At 38.8% G+C, this 22040-nt stretch overlaps 1 protein-coding gene and 1 long non-coding RNA gene across 4 annotated transcripts in view; one reads left to right on the top strand and one right to left on the bottom strand.

Moving 5' to 3' along the window:
- Window positions 1-8723, bottom strand: part of glceb (glucuronic acid epimerase b) — a 54801-nt gene extending 46078 nt beyond the window's left edge. For 2 of the 3 annotated variants that reach the window (XM_031290133.2, XM_035999784.1), the window contains exon 1: window positions 8516-8723. The gene's annotated coding sequence lies outside the window, so the exon portion shown is untranslated. The remainder of the gene's footprint in view (window positions 1-8515) is intronic. The other variant, XM_035999783.1, reaches the window with a different exon arrangement.
- A 6327-nt stretch (window positions 8724-15050) lies between these two features.
- On the top strand, window positions 15051-16140 carry LOC116043444. Its single transcript, XR_004103471.2, has 3 exons — window positions 15051-15370; window positions 15721-15854; window positions 15958-16140. It is a non-coding gene; the product is annotated as an uncharacterized LOC116043444 (long non-coding RNA).
- Window positions 16141-22040: the final 5900 nt, after the last annotated feature.

Below are 22040 nucleotides of genomic sequence, written 5' to 3'. Positions count from 1 at the left end.
AATTTAAATAAATCACAGTTAAGTGCAACACACACTTTTTTAGCATGTGAGCAGGGCCAAAGCATGACTGTGATGCTCTTCAACTGAGCTGTACCGACGTGGTCAATTGCGGAAACTTGCAAGTGTTCAATAATTTAACTACATAATGCAGGAGTCACTGTAGTTTGGAGACTTTTACTTTTCTGTTACTATTTAAAATGTTCATGTGACAGACGGGGGCTACTGAGCTTTGATGAAGAAGGGGTGTAACTAACAATTATTTTCTCAATCAATCATTGGGTCCATCAATTATAGAAGATTAGTGACAAATACCTATAATAACTTCCCAGAGTCCAAGGAGGACTACTTCCTTTGTCTGACCATCAGTAAAAAATGTAAACAAAACATTACTATCATATAAGACAAAGAAAAGCAGCAAATCTTCAAATAAGAGAAGCTGGAACCAGAGAATACTTAGCATTCGTGCTTAAAAAATGGCTCAAACTATAACCGGCTATAACAATTGTTGCAGTTTAATTTCCTGCTGATCGATAATTCTTGATTCTGGCATTAGAATATTATGTGCTCAATTTATACTGAAATAAGGTTAAGGAAAGTAGACTTAATTATACCTTATTCAGAGCTAAACAGTGAGTGTGGGTCTAATTTGAAGTGGTGATCTGTCTGAACGGGTCAGCACGGTTCACCGACCCCATAGAGTGCCAGTGCACTTTTATGTGTATAACTCACCACATTTTACAAAGTAGTTTTGTTCTCTTTTGGCAACGAAAGAAAATCCCAGTGTTTTTAAATGACTCTTATACTCAGAATTGTGCTAGCTACAAGTTGCCCCTGAAGTAGATCCCATATGCAGTTACCTAAATTAACTAATCCAGGGGGCTACTTACTTTCGGTCGGAAAGAGATGAGCATTTAAAGCTATATGCATACACATAACTGAAGCGGTTTGCCCACATATAATAGTGTATAGTCTGCAATTTTGAGAATAACTGGGAAGCTGGGAATGACGTCACACCCGAGTTGAATGTGTTCGGATTTTCAATGTTTTCATTAGCTCTAGCCAGGTTAGCCATTGTTAGCAATGCCAGTTTATAACAATGCATTACACTGTTTTTTGTGCATACAAACAGCGTAACAACAGAATATGGACAGCACTGTGTGTACGATTGATTTAGTGAGACACAAATAACACAGAAGTGCTAATAACTGTATGTTACTACAGCTTTCACAACTGTTGATACACGGAGCAGCCATGTTGAATTTTTTCAGCTCAGGGTACTCGGTGGTTGCGCGAGTTCCGAACTCGGAAATCCGAGGTCAGGGGGCGTGTTTCCGACTTTGACCTCGGAAAATCCGACTTCTGTGTACAAATGGAATGCACTATACGATAGGGCTGCACGATATGAGGAAAATATCTGATTGCGATTATATTTGACTGATATTGCGATTGCGATATGATTCACGATATTGGAGGGAATTATTTTTGTATCGTTATTCTCATTTCCATTGAAAAATATAAAACATTTTGCAAAAAAAGTACAAAAATAAATAAATATTTGTTTTACTTTAAATGCAAAATGAATACAAAGCAACAGAAAAAAACAACGAAATATCAATACACACACTCTATTGGCACAAACACCAACAACCAAAGACAGCCGTTTGTGTAGCTGGTCCCAAGTTAAGTTACATTACGAACAAGTGAATGACACAATAGGTCCGTAGTGAGTAAATTAAGTGAGAAGCATTCAGCATGTCAGTATAACATAAGTGTTATTAACTTTGGTTGCACAGAACACAAGTTGAGAGACAACACAGTGGCATCTCTATTCTCTGCCAGTGAATAGATACTTGCAGGTCAGACTGTCGCAAGAGACAGTTGTGGCTGAGAAGAACAGCACTACAACATTGGCTTAAATGTATGGTTAACCCATGTGTAGGAGCAGGGTAGTGGGGGTCTTGGGTTCGGGTACTGAAGCTGTGACAGAAGGCAAAGGTGCAAGCACTCCCCACATGATCATGAGCCAGCCAACCAGGGGATCTCGCTCCCCGCAGTGTGTTACAATTCCTTGGAAAGCCTGTCTGGACCTACCAGCTCTTAATCCTGGCTAAATACAAAATCAGCGTTAAAAACATTTAAGCTTGTTCTGAAAGCCAAAAAGTATGGTGAATATTGAGCAGGAGCATAGGTCCATACCTGTCGTCTGTGTGCTTGAGAGCAACTGGGGCTCTCTTTTGTTAGAGGGGGTGGTTGGTATTTAGTGTAGAGAAGGGGTATAGAGGAACGTGCCTGGGGGAGGGTTGTGGCTTCAAAGTATGCAGACATGAGCGGTCTGTGTGTTGCCTTTGAGGGTCACAGGGCAAGGGTTTACAACAGTGGTGTCCCACAGAGAGCCTGGACTCATCCAACCCCTCCTCACTGCCAAGAATTAACACAGAATGTAGGCTAGAAAAACTATGAAAAGCAGCCATTATGAAGTGCCTGTTGGGCTGTGAACTTTTGAGTCTTCAGGAAATTAAAGTAGAACTTGCTTTCAAACCATGAAGGTACTGAGGCCAAATTAGTTGATTACTACTGACAATTCTAAGCAATCATAGAGCAACTTTGTCATACAAATAAGAACAATTTGGGAGAGGTTGACAATGTCTCTTAACCATTATCAAGCTAGTTGAATGCAAGATTGCATTAAATCTAGCACTTAATTTTCAACGGAAGCACCCATCTTGAGAGAAAGGGGAAGTTGACACCGAGCAGGTCCAAGTTGGAAGTGGTTAATGCCCATGAGAGAGAAAACATCAGACACTTCTTATTTTAAGGTGTGGATAGTACCGACAATAACAGTATTGGAACAAGAGAGTAAAACAACTTGCATATGACACTTATTTGTTATACTTACTTTGTAATTTCATTTCAATGATTAACATAAGCATTTTAACCCTACATTTATGCAAATTCTGATATATTTTAGTTGTTTTTTTGCAGTAGGGCTACTCTATAGGATTATGATTTTACATAGGCCTATAAAAAATAAACTCTTTAATCATGCTTTTACAATTGTCAGATTTTCACAAACATTTGAACTTCTTTGAAGTCATTTGGTAAAAAATGACATCACTTGAAGAATCTTTCTCGCTGCTGCAAACATCCTATATATCTGCCATCTAGCCATCTGACAGGCTACTCAAAAAAATTGGGGTAACTCCTGGCAGAGGTCATAAGGAGGACTAAAGCGCCCCAGATGGGACAGCCCCCTGCAAAAAAAAACACGTCTAAACACAGTCGCGGCATAAAGTGGATATAAAGCTAGCCTGTTTTTATCTATATCCAATATCCACTCAGCTGCCCTTGTCAAGTGAATCACAGCAATAAAAGGGTCTCAAAGGACAAATGCACACAAGACAGCAGGTTTGAATGCTTCCATGCTAAATTGTGTGATGTGAGGAGCAGGAAAGAAATGGCTAATTTAAAGAGGATTTTCTGGTCAACTTCAGCAAGAAAGGCAGTATCAACACTCAGTAGAGCTGCCATCTGCCAGCCTAAATCACATACAACCCACATCTGATAATCTCTTCTGCCACTAGGTGTGGGCAATATGGATCAAGTCTTATGTTGAGAATATGTAATTTATATCACAATAGTACTATACTGTACATCTGGAAATATAGTCTGTAAGGCATTTTCTGGAAATTCAATTGAGAAGACAATAAAATAGCAATATGGGAATGTCTGTTTTGGACTAATCCTATGAATGAAGCATCTGACAAATCAAGGTACTTCATCACACTGATGCAAAAATCCCCTAAACCCAATATTGCAACAAAGCAGTCCTGATTTGCAAAATTGCCCACAATGGCCTAACACAAAAGATATTAAAAGGGAAAGCTTTTTTGGTAGAAACATTATAATAAAATCTGTACTGGCCCATTGTCTCATGGTATGGTATTTTTGACTAACCCTATAAGCCAACCAAACATTTCAGTAAACCTCTCCCAACAAATCATTTCAAAACTGGAACATAGTGAATGCGATACAATTTTAGTTCCGATTATTTAGTACGTTTGGGGCATCATATATAAGCATACAGATCTCAAAGGTTCATAAACTGAATGAAAAATTAACATAGCAAGTATACTGTTATATTAACAGATATTTAAATGTCGCCTGTTTATGATTTGGCAGCATTCTCTCTTTTTGGGCTGCTGGTAGAAAACAGATGGGAAAGCCTTGACAGTTTGAGAAATGACCTTTCCTTTAAAGCTCAATTAAGATGATAAACACACTCCAAAAAGGAGGTATTGTACAAATAAAATTTAAATATTACATTTGCTTTGAATGTTCAGATGAGAAGAAAATAAATGTCTCATCATCCAGAATGTCTTAGTTGATAATAATAGACAGAAAATAACACTTTTTATGGCACAATTTCAGATATACAGCATTTAACATAATAAGGAAAGATGTACTACAGTAGTGCTACAGCCAAGAACAAAATATGATTTACTACATTGGTAGCATCAGCTGGCTTGACACCCTGAAATCAACTGTTGCTCAGAAGACACAGGTTTTACCTAAGGCCTTGTTCAGACCAAAACCATTTTTTGGCATATCCAGATTGTATTCAGGTTGGTTTCTGGACAGCAAAAAACACATGCAATTACATTTTTGCAAAACGGACTCAAACCACATTTGGAGTTGGTTTGAAATGTGATTCCAATCGGATTTCTACAGTCGGGACGCTCAAATCAGATTTCAAAGTGTCTTTTGGGTCACTCGCAACGCAACACACGACAACATCAAATCAAGAGTGACAGAAGTACTGAGCAGATAGAAAGCCGCGTCACCAGCGTAGCTACGTAGTTACTGAAGCCGTAACATTGTTACCACAGCAACTCATGCAGATAGGTTGGTAATGTACTCTGAACACACAAATCCGATCTGAACACTTGCAAATAACAGTGCGGACAGTCTGTCTTAAAGATCTGATTTGAAAAACGAATCGGATTTGCCTCCAGTCTGAAAGTGCCGAACAGTGACCAATGCTTCAGAAATTCAAGCTCCAGGCAGACAATTGTCATGCACACTAAAATATGTAATCAGGCCTAGACTTAGATCTTTCTGCTGTTGATTCTTGTTGAGACGGACATGTTTAGACTTGGCATAACAGCATAATAATAGGGAATTATATTTATTTTACAGACAACTGCCTGATTCAGAGAGTAGGTGAGAGAGCAATGGTCTTAGGTTTAAGACTAGTAATTACAACAGTGTATACAGCAAAGGATTGGACAAGTTGCATATCTGGTTTCTACTTTGCGCCCACTATGCAGTAAAAGTGCCACAGAAAAGGGGTACAAATTAGTAGAGTTCAACATAAAACACTGTTACCATTTGACAGCTTTCTGTCCTGTACAAATGCGTACTGTACCTGTTGGAAACAAGAAGAGACAACTTCAGCCACAAGGACACTTGACTGTTTCATGCTGTGTGCTGAAATGTGCTGATTAAGGACACTCATCAGAGAAGAGACTGAAATGGCTTTGGAAGGGCATACATCAACAATAAATCAAAGACTAGCGACACAAAACTGCACTCTGCCAAATTCAGCAGATAACGCTCGATAGGGCCCTATGTTTAATATTTACTGGAGACGACACACTGAAGAGGAAATATGGGTTTAAGACTACTGTAACTGTGAAATGTTTAATACCACAGAATTATGAGGATATGGTGAAATTATGCAAGTAGACTCTGCCATGAAAGACACCAAACAAAACAGCAACATGCTCAGAGATCAATGCTACATCTATAGGGCTAACGTGTGAAATTGGATTTTTTATTTTATTTTTTAAACACATGCAGGATGGTGTTTTCTGATGGAGGAATAACTTGAAAAGGTACACTTTGCACCGCTGTAAGAAATGGACTTAATAGATCTAAGAGGGGCGTACAGAGCTGTTGATCAATTCCAGTGAGCAAAGGATTACTTTGCCAGGTGCTCAGAATTATAGATTTCAAAACTCTTCTTCTGGGTCTAAATTGGTTGTTGGTATTTCATGTTGAATTCAGAATCTCCTCACTTCCTAATTAAGTATTATAACGTAATATCTATTCCCCACTGTTCACACACATATATACCATATTCTGTCTTGTCTAGGTGTTTCTATCAACTCTGATTTATTAGCTCTGCTTCTCAAGTTTTTGCTTTTCGTTCATTTGGGGGAGCTGCCTCAGCACTGATCCTACTGTGATTACGGCTGACCACATACATATTTAGAGATTCAGTAAATCAACGAAACGATACTTTTATTTTTTTAAGGGTTTTTATACACACAAAAAGTGGTAGTCAACAGCATCGACCAGACTAAATGAAATGGTTGATGTGTCAACTGTTAGTATTGACTAGGGATGTCCCGATCAGGTTTTTTTGCCCTAGAGTCCGAGTCCGAGTCATTTGATTTTGAGTATCTATACCGAGTCCCGATCCGATACTTCTATAATAATTCAACTTTATAATACGTCCAGACCGCAGACATACTTGCGCTTTCCGCTTCAAGCTGCTTCCGTGTTCTACTTTGCCGGCATTTAACCAATAGCGTCTCTGCAACAAAGTGATGTCATGCCGCACGCGTTGCTGTTTCTGTGTGGAGTCAAAAGGGTCTAACTCTGTGCCACCGCATAACTATAGATGTGTTAAAAAATAATGAGAATATATATACATATATAATCGAGTCCTGATCGGGAGGTAACGTCCGATTCCGATCGAGTCTGAAACCACGTGATCGGGCCCGATTTCCGATCACGTGATCGGATCTGGAAATCCCTAGTATTGACCCCTGCCAGACATGCTAAAATAACCTCAGTGGCTTAGCAAAAGTCCAGGTGGGTTTATTGGGGTTGTGCTCACACTGATTTTGAGTGCAACACAGTTCCGGTAAGAAATATTTAAACATGTTTCAGCTGGCTCTTGAGCAAAATGTAAAGCATTTAAGGTATCTGATAGTCAGACGCCGTAATAAAAAACTACTTATTATTAGGTATAGCATGGTGCAGACCAGCAGACAAATAAGCACTGCAAGTAAAAAAATTAAAATCATGTTTACAGTTAGGCTTTACAGTAGGCTACTGTCAGTGACAAACAGTAATTTCATATATCCTTGCCAGTGTAACCAAAGTTAATATCAGAGTTAGCCTGATCACAAACAAGCAACCACTTTCCAGCATACAGTGCATCTACTCGTATATGTGGGGCTAATAATGTTTACAGATTTTGAAAGTGATAAAGGATGTGCAGTTTATAAGCGATCAATGTATTTGTACCGGGGTGTTGTGAGTGCCATTTTCATTCTATTATTATTTTGGTAAGTACATTTTATTATACAATGTATTAGTACATTTTAACTAAGTATATGCATATTTCAACATATCAAGCATAATGCAAACAAAAACATCTGTCAGCATAAATACAGCTCAATCTTATCTTCTTTTCGTGGACATTTACTGTTCGAGGATATGGGCACATAACTCAATGTTAGTATCCTGAAAATAGCCTAATGTCCACTAGATCAGATCCTTAACAATGCACACTGTTAACAGCTGTGTAGTTACCAAAATATAAAAAGGGATCAGACTGTAAAAGACAGGTGTGGATAGACAATTCAAGATGTGTATACGCTAAAAAGCCAATTTGATGTCATTGCATTACTGTATTCCCGGATGCACAATTGCACATAAGTGGTATTTTACCTTCAACCTGTAATAACAGGCCAGCGTGGCGCTTGTAGGTGGAAATATCGTGGAAAAAGGAAAATCTTTGTGGATGGAGAAGTAACTACACATAAGAAAGTGACCCTATCCCTAAAGACACCGAAGAGTATCAGAGTAAACTAGCAATGTAAAAGTAGATATTCTGTTGCAACGATTTGCGAATGAAAACACATCTTTGATAAAAAAAAACAAAACAAAAAAACAGCAAACTTACCCTAAGTAAGATGACTGGATGTTATCTAACCGTTCGCAAACTTAAGTTTGTCAGTATCTGATCTGGTCCATTCACAAAAAAGCCTGACATGGCTTCCTCGCAAAGACACATCATCACAACCTCTCCAACAGGACAATATTGTAAAACGCTGATATTTTTGGTGTTGCTCTGGCAGAAAGACGTAGCCAGCTGGCTGGTGAGCCAGCCAACAGCTACTTTATTTTAAGCAAATGTATCGTTAGCATACAAGCTAACAGGGTATGGCATTCCAGAGAGCAACACTGAGCTTTGAAGTTCCTGTATTCCCCCTCGGGTTCCGTTAATACAAGCCGATAAGCTAAAGGTTGTATTAAAGACTTTTAACGGTCAAGCGTTTTACGAAGGTAACGTTAAGATGTGACAGAAGAGGAAACGAAGACTGGTGGGATTTAAATGTTGCATAGCTGATGTGAAACTGAACTGTGAAAATATCAGCTAGCACTGCACACGAGTGTCTGGACAGAGGGAGCCAACAAGACATAACGTTAGCAACCTTACCTGCAGGATTAAAGGTGTCGTACAGAGCAGGAGTTGGTTCAGGGGACACCAGAAGTAGTTATTTTCGGTTGGTCGGTTAGTTTAAAAGACTCCTGTTTTGCCTCAGGCTGAATCAAGGCTCAACCGACAGACTGACTGACTATGCTGCCGCTCAGCCACAACAGCGACTGAATACAGCTCAGGATCTGCTTCTCATTGGGAAGGATCTGCAGTATCGCGAGATAGGACGAGATCTCGGAGATTTCTACGAACCAATGAAATTAACTCCAACTGATCCAAGCATTTGTTTGGCTTGTGTCGGTCAGAGTCAGAGCACTTGGTCAGAGCCCTTGAAAGAGAGTTTGTGCTCTGTGAAAAGAAAAAGAAAAAGAAAAAGAAAAAAAATAAATAAATAAATAATCAAATAAAATGAATGAATAAAAAACAATAGTAAAAAAAAACAGTTAAAAAGATAAAATATTGTGTCTTGTATAAAATCATATTCACCTGTGTGAGCTTGTCAAAATGTTATTTAAAGAGCAACTTTCCAGTTCAATTTTAACTTTCAACTTTACTTACTTTTATATTTTTACTAAATTTATACTTAACCTTTTCTGAAAATTATCATGTGAAAAGGTAATGCAGGATTTACAAGCCATAATAAGTTTTGAAACAAAAAAATCACTTTAATTATTTGTCAGTCCACACAATCCACAAGGTTCGTGTAATTGGCAGTTGAAATTTATCTTATGCAAACCCCTCTTTATACACACAGCACACACATGAAATGAAATGAGTAGCGCAGGGTCCTTGAGCAATGCCCCGTCATATTATGTAATACAAGGAGTCATTGTCCAACGCGCAGTAGTAGGTGTTGGTAGTTTGAGCAGTTGTAGTTTTGTGAATCTGGCTTGTTTCGGTAGTTTTACATTGCATCACATTTTCCAGAAACACAACTGGTATAGAAAAATATATCACATCCCATCCATTTAAATATCTTCAACCTATTTTTTACATTCAGAAAGAACACATGGGAACAGGAGACTGCAGAGATTACATCATATTCAACTTGAAAAGTAACAAACAGTAATAAAAGGAGATAAGATAACCAGCAATACAAGAATATAAACAATATACTTAATACGTTAATACGTTAATACTTATATAGTATGTACTTAATATACGTACTAAGAATTAAAACATCAGTTGTATTAAAGTATTAAAAAGCATCAATGTATATTACATAAGAGTATAATCACTCAAACGTGTGGTTTACATACTGAGGGATCACAAGAGTGTTGAGCTTTAGGATCTAGTGTTAAAGACTTTGAAATCTCAGTATTTACTGTTGGAAGCTGTAGTTGAACTGAGTCACAGATTGTGTTTGATAAGTTACAGATCTTCAAGTGACAAATGAGGATTATATGAGAACTATGCGCTTGATAATGTCTTTTCATGTACTTAAAGTGCTCATAATATGCTCATTTTCAGGTTCATAATTGTATTTAGAGGTTGTACCAGAATAGGTTTATGTGGTTTAATTTTCAGAAAACACCATATTTTTGTTGTACTGCATATTGCTGCAGCTCCTCTTTTCACCCTGTGTGTTGAGCTCTTTGCTTTAGCTACAGAGTGAGACATCGCACTTCTGTTCCATCTTTGCTGGGAGTCGCACATGCGCAGTAAGTACTGCTAGCTTGTCAGTTGCAGAGTATGAGGGCGTGCCATGCTAGCAGCTAGGCGAGCATTATAACGTGTGTTACAAAGTGACGCACGTTCGTCACGGAAGTAAAGGCTGGACTACAATAGAGCTGTTTGGAGCAGTTGGTGAACAGTGTTTTCTGTTGGAGATGGTAAGTCCCTTTGGGGTGGACTTTGGGCTTTTTCACTTTATAAACCTATAACATGCACAAAAAAGATATATAACACAATAAAGGAAAGGGAAAAAGCCAAAAAGCATAATATGAGCACTTTAAACCCCCTTAATCTCATGTCAAAACTACATGTACAAATTTGTTTTGAATTAAATAATATGGTAGATACAAAAATAAAATGGATTATCTGCAGGTGTGTGTGTGTGTGTGTGTGTGTGTGTGTGTGTGTGTGTGTGTGTGTGTGTGCGCGCGCGCGCGCGTGTGTGTGCGTGCGTGCGTGCGTGCGTGCATGCGTGTGTTAAATAAATAAGTCTTTTATTGCTGTCGGGGTGTAAAGACCATTTCAAACAATGTATAAAAAAGTGTATATTGGAAAAAGTTACCAACCCTGCCTTTGATTTTATGCCATTTAAGCAAGATTAATGAAGTGCTTAAAAAGTTATATTTAATTAGTTAAAAACAATCCTGTTTTCTAAATGAGCCATTGACTTTCTTATGGCACCTTGGGGGGATCACATATCTTGCACAGCATTCTAATATTGTTTCATGCACTGCGTTGCATCTCACTTCTGTCTCTTGACATAATGCATTATTCACTTTGTTCAGGCCAAGCTCATTGTGTCTCTAGTATCTCTCCAGTTGATTTCAGTGTGGCAAAGAAGTGTATCTTTGGTGATAACCAAGGGGGTTAATAACAACATTCTGTATAATTATGAATCCTGCAAATGGGAGGAGATGCCTGTGGCAGAAATTGTTTAAGATCCTCACAAACACAATGCTGTCAAGTCAAGCTGTCAAAAACACTATTGTTGCAAAAGTAGTGGCATTACTGCATGAAGTATATTGATCCTGGCTGCCAACATGCCCACAGATTCCCCTCCTGGTTGTCCCTTTAATTCACCATCCTGAATTTGGTGATGCGTTTCTGTGCTGAGTTTCCATATTGTCCACATGTTTTCCTCACAGTGTTTTGTTTTTCTCCTTCCACAGACTATATGACAAAAGCTAGGATCCATACTCTACACAGCTATATGCCCAGTCTCCTTTGCTTTCTACTCAATGGGCAGTATCCCAAATCTCTGTGCAACCCTAAAAAGAATACAGGAAATAAATGCCCATGTCATTGTTAATGGTTAAGGCAAAGTGTGCTGCAGTATTTTTTGATAGAAAAGAGGTTCCATTGTTGAAATGTGTTACATCAAGTGCAATTTCAAGCTTTTCTTTGAGCTCTAATGTCTTTTTCATAAGGCTGCATTAGGGAATTTCAGCAAAGACTTAAATAAATGAGACATTCCCCTCTCCTCAGTATCTGATGCCAAATCTTATGAAATACACCATGAGAAAGAATAAAAGAAGATGATATCATCACAGGCAAACTGAACTCAGGGTACAGCACATGCATGATGCAAGACAGCAACATCTCGCCTTGGAAAAAACAGTGTTCTCCCACTTTCTCTTTGAGTGTCACATACTGTATGCCTATAGTTGACTGGTAGTAATGTTGTCAGAGGAGCTATAAATGCCGTAGTCGAGGAGGCTCATTGAAATCAGTAGGTATAGTTTTACTATAGTGGCTTTTAAAGGTCAAAGTTGCATGTAGATTTTGAGAGAACTGCAGCTTTTTTTCTATGTACTGTATGTTTTTATGTGCTGCAAAAGAAATGTCTGACATTCCTATTATTATTCACAATACATAAAGCCACTAATGTCACATTAAGGTGTAATGGAGACCCTTAGTAAGATATTGTCTACATTGATGCGTTATTAGCCACATGGCGGTGTGGCTCTAGGGATGCCAATGTCTGTCTTTTGGTCAGGTAACCACTTTGGTCCAGACTGAAATACCTCAACAAATATTGGATGCATTACCATGCATTTTTCTGCAGACATTCATGGTCCCTGGATGATGAATCCTAGTGATCTTTGTTCGCCTCTGACTTTTCCTCTAGCCCCACCAGCAGGTTTAAAGTTTTCACTTATTCAGTGAAATATATATAATATATATATAAAAGATGGTAATAATATTATGTTCACTGAGGTGTTTATGCATTTCTACAAGCGGACACATTATTTAAGCTAGATTTCCATTATGTTCCATTCGTTTTTGATATGTTGTCCGTCAATAAGTCTTCTAATATTTCTTAATATTTTCTATTATTACAAAATCAAGGAATGTCTGGTGATAATTTTTCCCTAAAGCACTGTGTGAAAATGACAATGTGGGAGGACAATGTTATGTGGAGCTTTATTTTCAGTGTGAAGTATTGTGCACTGATTATGTGCAGCTTGCCCAGGAACTCCAGTCAAGCTGTGTCTTATTATTATTATTATTATTATTTATTTTTTCACAGTTCTTAGTGGAATTACCTGACAGGGACAAGAAACAAAGCCACTGGAAAGTTTTTTTTAGAGGTTAGGTGACCAAATTAATGTAGAAATCTTTGAACAGGACAATTGTCTTCTTAATTGTAAGTCGCTTTGGATAAAAGTGTCAGCTAAATTACATGTAATTGATTGTAGCAGAAAAGATGATTGTTTTTGTGTATTTCTGACATTACTGTGATTCAGGTGAACAGTATGTCTATATGTTGATAAAGAGAAACATAACACCATTAACTGTTATAAAATCCATAATATCATTTCAAGTGATAACAGGTGTGAGAGTAGTGGGACTGGTAAAGGAAATGTGGCTTCATAGCTCATTTCTTCACTCAACATGGATACAGCATGCAAACCCGGTCATTCCCTTTGTGCAGAGTAATATTCTGCACTGTAAATGTTGAAAGGAAGATGTACTGCTGGCAAAAGTACAGATCCAAGAATTTAAATTTGGGATTATATAAAGGCAATTCAAAGCAGATAATTTCCCCTTTTCATTCTTTCTGCTGTAGAATGCATAACGAGAAAAGGGACTGCTTGGTAAAGATAGCAGTAGTTCTTGAATCGACAGAATATTTCAGAACTTAATCACATTTCTGGTTGACAAGCAGCCTTCTCCATCAAACCCCACTCACTGCTCAATATCTAAGGAATTTAATGGAAATTCTCAGGCTCTTTTTTTTCAATCAAGGGCTGATTAAACACATCACAGCTGAATAGATTTCTGGGTGTTTTTCTAAGTCTATGCTTACCTCGAAGTTCAAAGTGTGGACTCACTGGAGCTATTTAAGAAGAACTTCACACACCGGTCCTACTTTTAATACCTGTCAGAAATCATTCCAGAGCAACAGCAGCAGAAAATAGGGATTAGTGGGCTTAATGCTCTGTCTTAAAAAAAAAAAATCTAATTTCCTCCTTAAAAATGCCGCACAAACTGGAGTCGGATGAACTTTTCTCTGAAAAGTCTGTCAGCAGAGGATTAGCAAAATACAGCTTGAGTAGAAAATAGAAAAAAAAGCTATACAAATGTAATAAAATATTGGAGGCAAAAGTGAATGTAATATGTGTGTGTAGATGTACCTCTTTCCCCTGCAGCCGGAGGGATAGTTGGGAGGATCTCTGAGGCCATAGTCCTCTCTCTGGGTCTTTGTAGCAGGTGCCAACTCCAAACTGACTGACTGAGTGAGATAAGGCGCTCAAAATCCCTACCATTCATTTGATCTATGGCTATTGGTATTCTAAGTCCGTCCCTCATTTCCACCTTTGGAAAAGTAGAATTGTCGCGCCACTTTAATGTGGTGCTCTCCCTATCTGACATCAACCTCAGGCACAAGAAAGAGAAGACTGACAGTGCTATGTGGACAGAGATGGAGGGAGAGGGGGCTTTATTAATGTGACAACGCCTAACCATTTCTTTTCCAAAGCCTTGGAATGTCACTCAGTGATTTGTGTGCTTTATACCGAGGATGTGTTTGTCACATTATGGACCCCAGGAAGAGTAGTTGTTGCCAGGGTAACAACTAATGGGGATCTCACTAAACAAACACAAAACAAAACATCCTATTTTGCATCAGACTAAGCTTTGCTGAGTGTAATATAATTTGTACCAATAAAGAGTGGTTTCACCATAAATACACAAAAAAACCCATAGAGATCATTCAGATTGATAACAGTTTGTTAGATTGCTAAATTACATTCTTAGTCCTTGAGAATGATAACGTTCTGTTGCTGATGGACAAATAAGGAGAGCAAAGGGAAATAATGAAATGCTAATTTTCACACAATGCACCAAGGAACATAACTGATACAGGCCTGGATGCATTTGGCTTTAGAAATTAATTCCCTGCAAGATGTCTTGTTTTATAATATTTGTGGTGCATTGACACAGATTTATCAACAGCAAAGAAAAGTGGGACTGAGGGAGTTAGTGTTGGAAAAGTGTTTTTTGACAGGGTACAGATGCTCCAGTTAGACTGAGACTGAGCAAAATTTGATCAACAGCATCTGTGACTATCAGTTATGTTATTTATTGTGTCATGCACATACCAGCCCACATGGACCTGTGACACCAACAATACAGTTGCAGTGGTGAAACATTTGTCAGACAAGAAACAAAGATCTCTGTCTTCTGTCCCAGGTTCAACAAAAAAAAATCTGTCACAAAACAAAGGTTCCCTTCCTGAGATGATACAATGCACTATCCAGAAGAACTCATCACAATGGACATTTTACTAAAAGGTGTAGCCCCTAAATCATAATTTATCATTATCATAATCAGCAGCAGCAGCAGCATCATTAGGATCTGCAGCTTTGGCTCTTGGTTTTCCTCTCTATATTACCTGCCCCTTTTGTTCTGTGCCTTGTCTACCCTGTCTGTGCCAGTGAGAGAGGCTGGGCGTGGCCAATCTCGTTCCACTCACCTGCCTGCTCAATCAACCAGCTGCAAGTCTTCAGCACTGATTGCCACCTCCTCCTGCTGCAGTATATAACCTGAGCCCTTTCCCAATTTCCAGTTTGTGCATCCTCGATTCCTCTCCTCGATTCCTCTCCTTGCGTCTTAGTCCGGCCCACAGGAGATCCGAGCCGAGGAGTCAAGGATGAGCCTGCCTCGAGGATCGAGGAGGTACAAATTTGGGAATTGGGAAAGGCCTTGGTCTCACTCTCCACTCCACGCTAGCTTCTTGTTGAAACCTCAGTGGTAGTCTCATATTGCCAGACTTTCCTCCACAGCGCTGCGGAGGAGGGTCTGGCTAGTCCACTTTGCTTTCCTCGATGGGAGAAAAACGGGCTCTGGTTTATTGGCATTTCTTTTAACCAATCACAATCATCTTGGTGTGTGTTGTTCGTGTATGTTCAAAGGTTGTTTTACGTGTAACAGAAAACTCAGACTAGACAGATAGTCTAGCTAGCTGTCTGGATTTACCCTGCAGAGATCTGAGGAGCAGTTAACCATAGTCCTCATATATCCACCAGAGTTTAAAATTCCAACACAAAGAAAGCGGAATGTAACGGACATCCGTCCGGAAAAAGCAACATCCAGCAGAATTTCCGGTGGTCTACGGAGCAATCCCAGAAGTGGAATGTTGTGAACAAAGACTACCTCTGTGGTAACTACTCGGCCGACTAGCATTTTTGTATCCTGCTTGTTTGAATTTTGCTCATTGCCTTTTTTCCTGCTTTGACTGACCTTTTGTCTTTTGTTCCCTCTAGCCGTGCAACGCTCGTCTGTTCATCTGCCACTCTCAGCCTCGTCTTTGTTCACCAGAGTCCTCACTTGGATGCCCCCTTCACTACCGCTGGACACCGGCTCCCTGCCTCCATGCTCTGTTCACCACTTTTTCACCTTTTTGCATATTTTACTTGTTTTTTGTGAATAAATTGTTGATTGTTGAACTCCTCCCTGTGTCTGCATTGTGGGTTCTGTTCTGGTTTTAAGCATATGCTTTATATAATAAGGGAGACGTGTAAACCTGCCTGTTTCTAAGTGAGTTATAAACAAAGCTTCAGTTGAATATCTCTACATTTCTGCAGGTCAGCAAAAGCAACATATTAGTTTGCATGTAACAATAGCACTTTGGCACGTGATGCCCTTCTCAAAGGAACTGACTGAGTCACAGAGGCTCAGATTAAGATTCCTCACAGAGATGAGTCCGTCTGTCCGACATTTGATTGATCTGAGTGTCCAGAGTGCGCCATGAGCAGAGCTTCTTTTATCTTTTACTTTATCGGCTCTCTCAAGGTTATAAAAGATTCATGTGATGTGGCTTCCAGTGTTTTTCAAATTGACTTTAAAAAATTGAGCATTGTCTCAGAGCATTGCAGAGAGACACCAAGAGCGAACAGTGGTGTGTTGATTTTATAAATATTTTCTAAGCGCCCGAAGAAAGTTCTGTTTAACCAGATAACAAAGTGAAAGCTGGGCGATGAGTAAGGAAAACAAGCTCTTTAAACCAAAGTATCCAAGAGGCAATCTCAGTTTAAAAAAAAAAAATAATCTACTCCCACACCTTCTGCTGGAGTGCAAACAAACTCACCAGTTGTGACTGTTGACTGTATTTCTCAGCATCTCCAGTGCCGCTAACCATACAGATTCAGAGATTAAGAGTTTTAATCATACATTTAAATCTGAAATTAAATGTGGTGATATATTTTGTGAAAAATAAATGTTCTTTTACAGGTATAATGATATAAATGTCAATAGAAAGCAGCTCACAAAGGTAATACTTCATTATAAGCATTGTCTAAATAGTATCACAATTACAGCTCTTTTGATATACAGTCATTTATATCAAGGCTAAATTCAACAACACTAATGTGTCATAGCTGTCAACCCAACTAACACGAATATGATTTCTTGCTTTTGTTTAACACGTGAACACTTTTGTTATTTATTACTCTAATACTTCTTTCAATTATCATAGAGCGGCTCATTTTTAAAGAGGTTATAGAACTGCTGAAGCAGGCAGCTCTTCCTGACGGCCGAATGAAAGCTCAGCTTTTCCAGTTGCAATCCATCACTGAGCTCAAGTGTATAAATGTGAGTCTTGCACTTTTTACTGGATGCAGATGTTGTATCATCCAGTTTCACCAAAAGGAAACCTGTCATGATTTGTTTTAAGAGCTAATCTGGAGTCAGCAAAGACAACTTGTGGAGTGGGCCTCAGCACTAAATGAGAGAAACAGAGAAGCCAGTGGAGGTTTTGCACATTAAAACAGCTACAATTCTTCTGATAATCTCAAGGTGATACTTTGGTAATTGAGGTAGGTAGTGCAGTTGGTTGGTAGGGGGATAACTACAACCCATGGCTCATTGTCACCAGGCCCCACCCTCCCTCACACACCAGTCGATACACACCGGTGACCTGGACGACACACACAGCTACTTGAATCAGTCATGTATATGCATATAACCCTTTCCTCTAGTGTTTTTCGTTTGCAGCAGAAGGGGAAGAGTAGCTGTTCATGAATGAGCTTTTGGTTCCCAGTTTAAAGGTGAACTCCACCATTTTTAGACATAGTCTGTTTGCAAGAGGTTAGGTGGTTAGAAAGAAGTGAACTTACTTACCAGACGTCTGTAGCCCGCTCCTCATCTCTGCTTAAGGATACTAACACTACTGGCATAACACACCCGAATCTCAGAAAGAACTGTCGGGGTTCGAGTTGCGTTGTGGGTAATGTATGCGGAGAATGTGTGGAATAAAACAGACAATATCTCTGGTTCTGCTGCATCGATTTTCATCATTGGTCTGTAGTGAGTCCGACAATGGCACAGTGGTACAATACTAAATCGGCTGAGTACTCTTTTAATACTTATATTTTGGGAAATACACTTTTTTGCTTCTCTCATTATTTTTTGCCAAAAGGTAGATGAGAAGCTCCTACCACTCTTATATTTGTCCAAGGCTTTATATTAAGCTACAGCCAGCAGCTGGCAAGCTTAGCTTAGCACAGAGACCGGAAGCAAGGGGGAAACTGCTAGCCTGACTCTGTCCAATGGCAACATAACCTCTAAAACTTACAAATTGGTATTTATCTAATTTGTTTAATTTTTTCAACTGGCTGCCGGGTCCAGAGACATATTTAATGGACAAAGACAAGAGTGGCATTGATTTTCTCATGAAACAAGCAAAGATTGAGTCAATGTCTGCGTATTGCTTTCATTTGTTTGTTCAGGGCTATAAACAATAAAGACAGTTGATTAATTTATAGTTGAATTTTTTTTTTCTGGCAGGGGCAGCAATTCTCTAGCGGTGAGAAAACAATAAGTGCTCACAGATTTCTCAACCAACAGCTGCCTGTGCCTTTACCTCCTACAGGCGAGAAGTCAAAAGACAGCAAGAGGTAAGGTAAATACACTGGGAGAGAATGGGAGAGTAGAACTCTACCGTGTTGGCAAATCAGTGCTGCCATTTTTACAGCTTTGCAAACCCTAAGAAAAAAAGAATGTAAATAGAAATGGTAGGGGAAGAGTAGCTGTTCATGAATGAGCGTTTGGTTCCCAGTTTAAAGGTGAACTCCACCATTTTTACACATAGTCTGTTTGCAGGAGGTTAGGTGGTTAGAAAGAAGTGAACTTACTTACACTGTCTGGTGTGAAATTGCATAACAATATAGGACAGATAACTTTGCTCTGTCAATCCTGAGCTGTAAAGGTTTAACCAATATGCATTGTCTCATAATCTCCTAATATATGCCTTACCTTGTAAAACTAAGTGAGCAGACCATTTTTCTATAAGAGGAAAACTGATGAGTACAAGTGAAAAAGGAGAGCAGCTCTATGAAGCTTCTTATGGCATAATAGAAATTATGCAAATGAGATACAGACGTGAACATTACAAAAGTTATTAATACCAGATAAATTATAGTTTCATTTAACTCCACAGCTTCTCTCTTTTACTGTAGTCATTTTTGGTATTAGCTCAACTGAAACTTTTTTTCCTCAGGAGACTGAGGACGTGGTGCTTCTTTCTGAGAGGAACAAGTGGGTGCCTACATGAATGTCAATCATGTTACTATGGCTGCTCCTGCTGTGGCAAGACTTTGACAAAGAAATAAGAGCTAGTGAAGGCCATTACAGTGGAGGATAAAGACTGAAAATAAGCCATGCTAGTGTAAGATTAATTTTTTTGTGATGATGTATTTTATTAAGTAGTTTATTGAGATAGTTTGTATTAAGGTTGGCTGCATGATACACTGTCGGACAGTGAAGTAATGTATCACATTGATCGCCAGTGTTCTGTTGTCCTACTTTTGATGCAGATATTTAAGTGGATCAAGTTACATAGAAGACGCTGCCCCCGTGCTCTTACTTTACATGAAACTATATTTAATTCAGTAACAATCAAGTTTACTATTAACGCTAAAAGTAAGCACTGGTGACAGCGGGTTTGTGGACTGCTAATTTTTGCAGAGTGCTGTGAATTCAGGTTTTTAGCAGGTATAATGTTTACCATGTTCACCATCTTAGTTAGTGTTAGCATGCTAATATTTTCTAATTAGAACTAAACATGAAGTTTAGCTGAGGCTTATACTGTATGACTGAAATTAGTTTTGCAGGTATTTGGTCAAAACTGAAATAATGGACATTATAAAAAACTTTGACCTGATGGTGACACTAAAGTTATTACAATTCATCCTGAAGTGAACATGAAAATCCATCAGATAGTTGTCCAGAGGATCACCAGAGTCAGTAGGTGCATCATCTGAGAACCATGAATGTCTGTACAAAATGCTGTGCCAATCCATTTAGTAGATTTCACTGGATAAGTAATCTGATGTGCTAGATGGGAGCTGAGAAGCCATCATTGGAAACTGTTTGGAAAAGGGCTGGCACTTTCAAAAAATACTTGGCAGGTGATTGGATGAACCATCTGTCTATCAAACTCTTACCGAAGCCAGTCGGAAAAATCTTTAGGGCCGTTCTTTGCGCTTCTTTCAATGAAGAAATACTTTGCAGGTATGACATAACTGATGCTATTGCAGCATCTAACGCCAAGGTCCACATTGACAATAAGTGTTGCATTATGCTTTTGTGTGATAACCTCTGGGTCTGACTAAGATTTTTTTTTTTTTAATAATCAATCAATCAATACTCTAACCTCTTTAGGAGCAGCCAATGTTGTTATGAACGAACAGTCATCCTTCGTTTCGTCACCCACACTTAAACCACGCCCGTAGCTGCCAGTAGCTCCTTACAGGACGCTGATTGGCTGGACACAAACCCATTACTTGAGAAGATGGATTTGCGTGTGATCTTGTGATATTGCGGGAATCCAGCTGCTGTGTAAGGTAAACCTGCTGGTGAAGCTAAATGAAAAGTCAGAGGATCAACAAAGTCATTGGGATTCACCCTCTCAGCACCATGGAATACATGTACCAAATTTCATGACATTCGCGACATTTCACTAAAAATCAGAAATTGTCAACCTCATGGTGGTGCTAAGGAAAGGGAAAAAAAATCTATATGCTGCAGCTGTCTTTCTGTATGAAATTTCATGGCAATCCATCAAATAATTGTTGAGACATTTCAGTCTGGACCAAAGAGGTGGACTGACTGATCAACTGACATTGCCATTCATAGAGCCTCTGCGATAGCTTGGCTAGAAACATTACAGTAACTACATATCGGCAGAAACCACTTGCTCTATGAAAACATGCCTCATATGCTGCAATTGAGCCTCTTTGCCTAATTCCAGCATACTGTACAGATTATCAGATCTGTGTGAAATGCTTCTCCACCTTATTATAAACATGAGGACACTGCTGCAAATTAGCACTCTGCAAATATGTAATTATACATCATCCACCGTGTTGAAATAGGATTAGGCACAAGCAGGGATGTTTTAAAGTGAATGTGTGTGTGAGATATATATATATATATATATATATATATATATATATATATATATATATATATATAGACAAAGAGAGAGATGGTTGTAGGATGTAGTGACAGAGTGTAAATGTGGTCTGTAGGTATGATTGTATGTGCACAACAACACTGTCGACTGAAAGAATCTCAGGAAGGTGAACAAAAGCAAACAGTATAAAGCTAAGAGGTAGGAGTGTATTTGAAAAGGAGGAAGCAGAACATGAACAGAAAAAAAAATCTTCCCTTGTTATGCGAACTAGATCTCACATTGATAACATACAGAAATCTCATCCTACAGCAGATGAAACACGAGCATGGAAGATCAAGATCAATCTGGTCTTTTTAAAGAAGTCAGAATATTATTTTTCACGTAGTTTGTTTTGAAATTTGAATGCCAGTGGACAAAAAAAACAAAACTAGAAGGAGACGGGAAGGGACAGAAGAGCAGAGAGTCTGCACAGTAACATCTGACTGCTCTAGTTGAGCAGAATGGAGAGGCCTCATTAAATTTTAATTGCAGTGCGATGCTGAGTGCATTGCCATCTACATCAAGATGCATGTGACCTTCTTTTTTTCTCTTTTTACTTCTACCAAATGTGAGTGTGTACAATCTTGTCTGCCCTCTTGTCAGCTTAGCAGCCTTGTAATTAAATAAAAGAATGTTGGAGAAAACACGGCATCAGTTAAATTTCACCATTTAGATTTTTAAAAATGATAAACAGAAAAACACTCAAAGCTACTTAGTATCCCACAATTATAATCTGCAGTCATGGATAGGCCTATAAGTATTTATTTTGCGTGGAAGCTGTTGCACATTAGCCTGGCTCCGCCCTCCTACGTACCTCCGCTCAATTTTCATTTTCCTTCAGTACTCCGTCTGGGTTTGCGGTAAATTCTTGGGTTTTCTCCAGCCAAATCTTTA

The sequence above is a fragment of the Sander lucioperca genome, chromosome 3 (genome assembly GCF_008315115.2).
Source record: "Sander lucioperca isolate FBNREF2018 chromosome 3, SLUC_FBN_1.2, whole genome shotgun sequence".
Lineage (NCBI taxonomy): Eukaryota > Metazoa > Chordata > Actinopteri > Perciformes > Percidae > Sander > Sander lucioperca.
This window is presented reverse-complemented; position numbering and strand designations above follow the sequence as displayed.